The following is a 5,937-nucleotide window of genomic DNA, read 5'->3' as shown; positions in this document are numbered from 1 at the left end:
AATACAAACATAACTGAAAATTTCCTGTTAAGTAACGAAATCAGGACTATTGTTCAGTTTACTAAAAAGCATGCTTCATTTAACAACATAAGAGCTCAAACTAAGTTCATGTGGCTTCTGTTCAGGAAAGAATTCAGTAGTGTGGTGATCATGAATTGTTTAGCACAAGAAAAAGAAGTGCATGGCGGTTTTAACAGAGAACGCGGCAGCAACCGCACACACACACTGATCAGCGGCAGCAAGCACACATCGATACACAGCGGCAGGGGCATACCACGCACACATGCACAGCAGCAACAGCCACATGCGCACATCCAACTGAACTAACCAAGTGTTGTACTCTACTGAATTTATTTTCTGTTTTGTTCTATGTCATCTTAAACCCGTTTATTCATGTAGGATGGACATTCGATCCATGACTATGAACATAGCGTGTGAGAAGCTCATGTCGGAGCGACACCGTTGCTTGAAGAGGGAATGTGAAGCATGGTTGAAGAGTTGTGATGAGGCAAATGCAGCCATGAAGGATTTCAGCAAGTATTATGTTATCGAGGAACCTTCTGATGCTAAGGAGAAAAAAGCTTTCTGAAAGCTTGTGAACGAGAAAGAGAGGATGCTTGATGAGCTGCAAGACCGGGAATATGCTTGTAGACACGCTTTGGCAATTGAGATTGCGTTCACTGCAAGCAAAGAAGAATTCCTTGAGATGGACTTGAGGAAACCCGGCCAGGTCATAGGATGGGCAATCAAACAAGGCGTGTCAGAGAATCCCGCCCACCGTGCTGCATGGGTTTGGTTCCGTGAAATGAATGGTGTGTTGGGTCATTGGGCAGGATCCACCGACTTTCAACTGAAGCGTAATCAAGCGCGTGACGATCAAATTGAACGTCTGATAAGTATGAGAATATGTTACCTATTTAGAAAACTAGATGATGCCCCGTGCGTTGTTGCGAGAATTTGGTAGCATGTATTGTTAAGAAAATAAGTGTAAAACTATACGGTTGAATAATAGTGATGTTAGATGTTTTATATAAAATAATAATTGCTAATTTACATAATCATATCACTTGATATCATGTTCACAAAGTATAAACACATTGTGGAACAGATAGCTTGTATTACCCGAAGGATGTACAAAATAAAATAGATCAAGGCAAGACAATGAATAAGTGCTGGTATAGATCCTGACGATTAGGATTTAATCGCCCCCTTGGTGATAAGTGACATAACCTTATTGCAGCTCGCTAGCGTTAGCTATTCTGAACTGTACATGGCATTTGAAATGTTCACTCCAGAACCTTAGCGTATAACGTAAATTATTTTTTCCAAAGCCCTGGTACTTATTCATTAGACTACGTGTGTGTGTGTATACAAAGCATGACTGCATGAGATGGCCGAAGTTAATCTACATTTGAGTGTGTACTGTTTAGTGTCACCTTGTCCTGTTCAAAACGTGGAATTGTGGCATTAACATAGTACTAAATCAGTTACTACTCTTGTAATTGCAACATGGTGGCAAATCAAGACATGTTTTGCATCTGTTGCACATATTAGGCAGCTCAAACATGGCATTGATCTCCCCTCATGGATCCCTACAAAAAGGTGCAGAAAATTATAGTAAGATAACCAAGTCCATACGTACGTATGCTAATTTTGCCTAATGGAAAAAAGAAATTGTAAAGAAATATCAGTAGATATGGTATTCAAATGTGGATGCCAACTATTCTGCCACGAGTGATAGAGGAAACACTTTGACACATTAACACTGGAATATTGGAAGAAGAAATTCAGCCTACAGTCCAACGTGGATACCATAAAACTTGAAAGAAAATAACGCTAAATCTCTAGTAAAATCACTATATAGATTCATGAAAGGAAATAAATTAACTGACCTGCCATTATCTCCTTCAGAGCCTCTCCCGAGTGAAATGTAAGCCTTCACATCATACTGAATCATACTCGATGGCCTAATGTGTAAAGGAATTAGTGAATCATGGTGATTTACCATAGCAATATCAAGTGTGCAGCATAAAAATGAGTACTGTACGGGATCCATCGTCCTATTAATCCTAGAAATTATTCTTGCCATCGTTGTTGCTTCCTCTCCACATCCTCTGAAACAAACAATGAAGAGATCACACACCCAAACCATGTTAATAAGATAATCGGATGTGCAGGTCATTGTTATATTGACACAAGCAACGAAGCAAGCACAATTACCAGAATTTCCAAATCAATAGCCGCACGACGGAATTTTTGAATGCACAACCTCTTCACAATAACTGACATGATCTCTCACCTTATCAAATGCCAGTTGCTCGCCATTCCACAACTCTCAAATTTCGGATCAAATCTTGCAATGACAGAAAACAAAACATTAGGGCAAACAATAGGAATAAAAGAAGAAATTCGTTTTGCGAATGAAATAGATAATACTTTCTCTATCCTGCTGAAGAAATTGTAGCGAGAATGAGTTCACAGGGGAATCATGCCTATTGATTAGAAAAGCATAAACTCCGGGATAGGAAAATGGGAGCCGATGAACATAGAGAGCGTCTAGATAGTACTCCTTCCATCCGGAAATACTTGTCATCAAAATGGATAAAAAGGGATGTATCTAGACATATTTTAGTTCTAGATATATCTTTTTTTTATCCATTTTGATGACAAGTATTTTCGGACGGAGGGAGTAGGATGCAAGCAGCATGTGCGTGGTTGACCACGTCTTTTAAAAGAAACGAAAGTGCGGCCACTCAGATTTGCAAGGTAATGAGGGGTGATTAATATTACTGCCGTTTCATGGCGATGAATCCGAATACTCTTCTCTTGTAGCGGCAGCGAGCGGAATAGAGAGCGGCCGCGATTAACTCGCAGAGGGGAAGATGATGAAGCGTGAGAGACCTAATGCATTACATGGGCTAGCATAATGACCAATTAAGTTGTAGCGTGCGTTAGCATGAACGACCAAGCGAGTTGTAGCCTGCATTAGTTCGTTGTGGCCTAGCATATATAATGACCAATTCTTTGTCCTATTAATCCTGGCTGCGTACCAACTATTGGGCGAGCCCAGTTGAAAATTGTATGGCTTAAATCCAATGGAAAGAAATGCATGGAATACAATGTGCGTTCTTCTATTTTCCTGCTACGCGCGTACGTGGTGGCTGGCGAGTGAACCATGCAGCCGCGTGCGGTGGAATGTGAACGGAAAGCCCGTAGAGAAGCAAGCAAGGATGCATGCAGAAGAGGCGCTATGAAAGGAAACGGTTCTATGGAAAAAAGGGAATCGTTGCGTGCCGGCGGACCGGCTGAAGCGATGCGCCGGTTGCGCGTGCGTCACTGGATCCCTCACGATTTAACGCCACCGATTTGTGCCACGTCATGCTACTGTGGGCTCCGCGCGCACCACTTTCGGCGTTTCTTATCTACACCGCGTAGCTTCCTGTCCACTTGTTTTTTTTTTCTTCTAGCCTGAGCTAGCTGCTTCCCATCTCTCTCGTCTTTTCTTCTCAGATTCCACCGGGGTGCTGTGCTCTGCTCATGTCCAAGCGCACCGCAGGGCTGCTGCACCACCACCGCTGCAAGCTTTAGATTGGAAACTGCTCCCCCTGTTCCCCTATCTCCTCCGCTGTTGTGGTGCCGTCCGCCCCCAACATTTTCTTCAGCCATGGCAGGGGTCCATAGGCAAGGCCATACTCCTCCCCTCCTCCCCGTTGTGCACCAGGAAGCTTCAACGGTGGACGACGGGGACAACTGCGATCGGCACTGGCGCTTTTGTTTGCTGCTGAGATTTGATTTTGCTAGAACCAGTGTTTCTTTTTGCTGAAACTAGCTAATTTATTTGCTACAAATAGATTGTTGGAGTTTTCTGCCGATGAGATTTTTGCTGAAACCATCAGTAAATTTTCCTGGAACCGGCAAATCCTTTTGCTTCAATCTAGTAGCCCGTAGGATGATTTTTGCTGGAACTAGCAAATCCTTTTGCTTTCAATCTAGTAGCCCGTAGGATGATTTTTGCTGGAACTAGCAAATCCTTTTGCTTTCAATCTAGTAGCCCGTAGGATGATTTTTGCTGAAACCATCAGTAAATTTTGCTGGAACCGGCAAATCCTTTTGCTTCAATCTAGCAGCCCGTAAGATGATTTTTACTGGAACCATCAATAAATTTCGCTTCAACCGGCATTATATTTTGCTGGAACCACCTAGTCTATTTGCTACTATCTTTTTTCTTTGAAGTTTGTTGTTGTGGCATTTTTATTGCAACCACTGTTAAATTTAGCTGGAACCGGCAAGTATTTTGCTTCAAATGACCATTTGGAGGTTTTTGTAATGAGATTTTTAGCTTGATTAATGACTTTTTGCTGCAACCGGTGTTACTTTTAGCTGGAACCGACTAATATTTTTGCTTCAACCTGCAAAGTTTTTTGCTACATTCATCCACGGCTGAGTTGCGACCACGCGACGGCGGCGACAAGATTTTGTTGCAACCATCATGGATTTTTGCTACGCACCGAATTATTTTGCTACGTCCATTCACGGTGGAGCTGCGATCATTCACGGCGACAGCGATGATTTTGCTGCAAGCATCGTAGATTTTTGCTACGACTGGCCATATTTTTTGCTACGTCCATTCATGGCGAGCTGCAACCTGCGGCGACTCCAAAAGCACAGCTGCAGCGACGAACGGCTGCCCGGGGATGAGGACCACGACGCCGCGGCAGCTGCGATGCTGTGGATGAGGCTTTTTCATGCTGGAACCGGCGAGGATTCGTGCTACAAGCTCCATGGATCGATTTTTTTCGAGCGCGAGTAGGTTGTGTGAGGGCGGCGAGCAGCGGCGAGCTCGGGGTCTGCAGCGGTGCTTCGGACTCGGTCGCCTGCGGGAGATTACGGCGGGATCGACGGCGCTGCAGCCTCCTCTCGTTTCGATGTGCGGCCGTGCAGTATTTTCAGGAAGAGGATGAAGAAGACGGACGAAGTAAGGAAGCACATCCGATGGCTAGCAGTCAATGTATCGCATAGAAATCGTACGGTCATTGGTTGACCGGCTGAATCGTTGCGCCGGTGTCAGTGCCCTGGAAAAAAAATGAGGCCAACACGCATGAGGTGTGAGAGAATTGCTGACATGGCAACATGCTAATGTGGATAGCTTGCATGTGAAGATAAATACTATAGTGGGGGTGAACTTCTTAAGTATATAGGATAGGATGTGTCGTTGAGCTCGTGCTATTAGTTTCAACCGATGTCATCCGAACCGGGTCATGTTTTAATTAGTTTGAACATGTGTTCTTCGTGGATGTAATGAACTATGTTGAGTTGAGTTATGTATGTGCTTGCGAGATGATCATTATTCTAATATTTGATAGAAGTGTATTCTAAGACAATCTTCATATTGGTCCTTTTGGAGAGGGAGAGGAGAGGGTTCAAACCCTACCGCCACAGCCTCTGGCAGTAGGTTGCAGGATCCTACCGCCAGGGGCCATGGCGATAGGGGTTTTTGTGACGGGAAAAACGAGCACCCTGGCGGTGGGGTTGACCCTACCGCCACAACTATGGCAGTAGGCTTCTCACCCTACCGCCAAGGTCCTCTTTTTCTCGTCACAGAAAGTTTACCCCCTACCGCCATGGTCCCTGGCGGTAGGATCTTGCAACCTACCACCAGAGGTTGTGGCAGTAGGGTTTGATCCTACCGCCAGGTGGTTTATTTTCTTCATCACAGCAAGTTTGCCCCCCCTACCGCCACGGGCTCTGGTGGTAGGGTCCAGCAACCTACCACCAGGTCCTGTGGCGGTAGGGTTAAAAACTTAGAAATAGAGCAATCAATCCTCTGTTCTATCCCTCTTCTCAACAGAACAGTTTTTCAATAAGAATCATGACAAATCACAGAATATGCTGACAAACTGAAGTTCTCACGACACCTTGCAAACATCTCCACACCAA

The sequence above is a fragment of the Triticum urartu genome, chromosome 4, assembly GCF_003073215.2.
Source record: "Triticum urartu cultivar G1812 chromosome 4, Tu2.1, whole genome shotgun sequence".
NCBI classification, from domain to species: domain Eukaryota; kingdom Viridiplantae; phylum Streptophyta; class Magnoliopsida; order Poales; family Poaceae; genus Triticum; species Triticum urartu.
Note: the sequence above shows the minus strand (reverse complement) of the source record.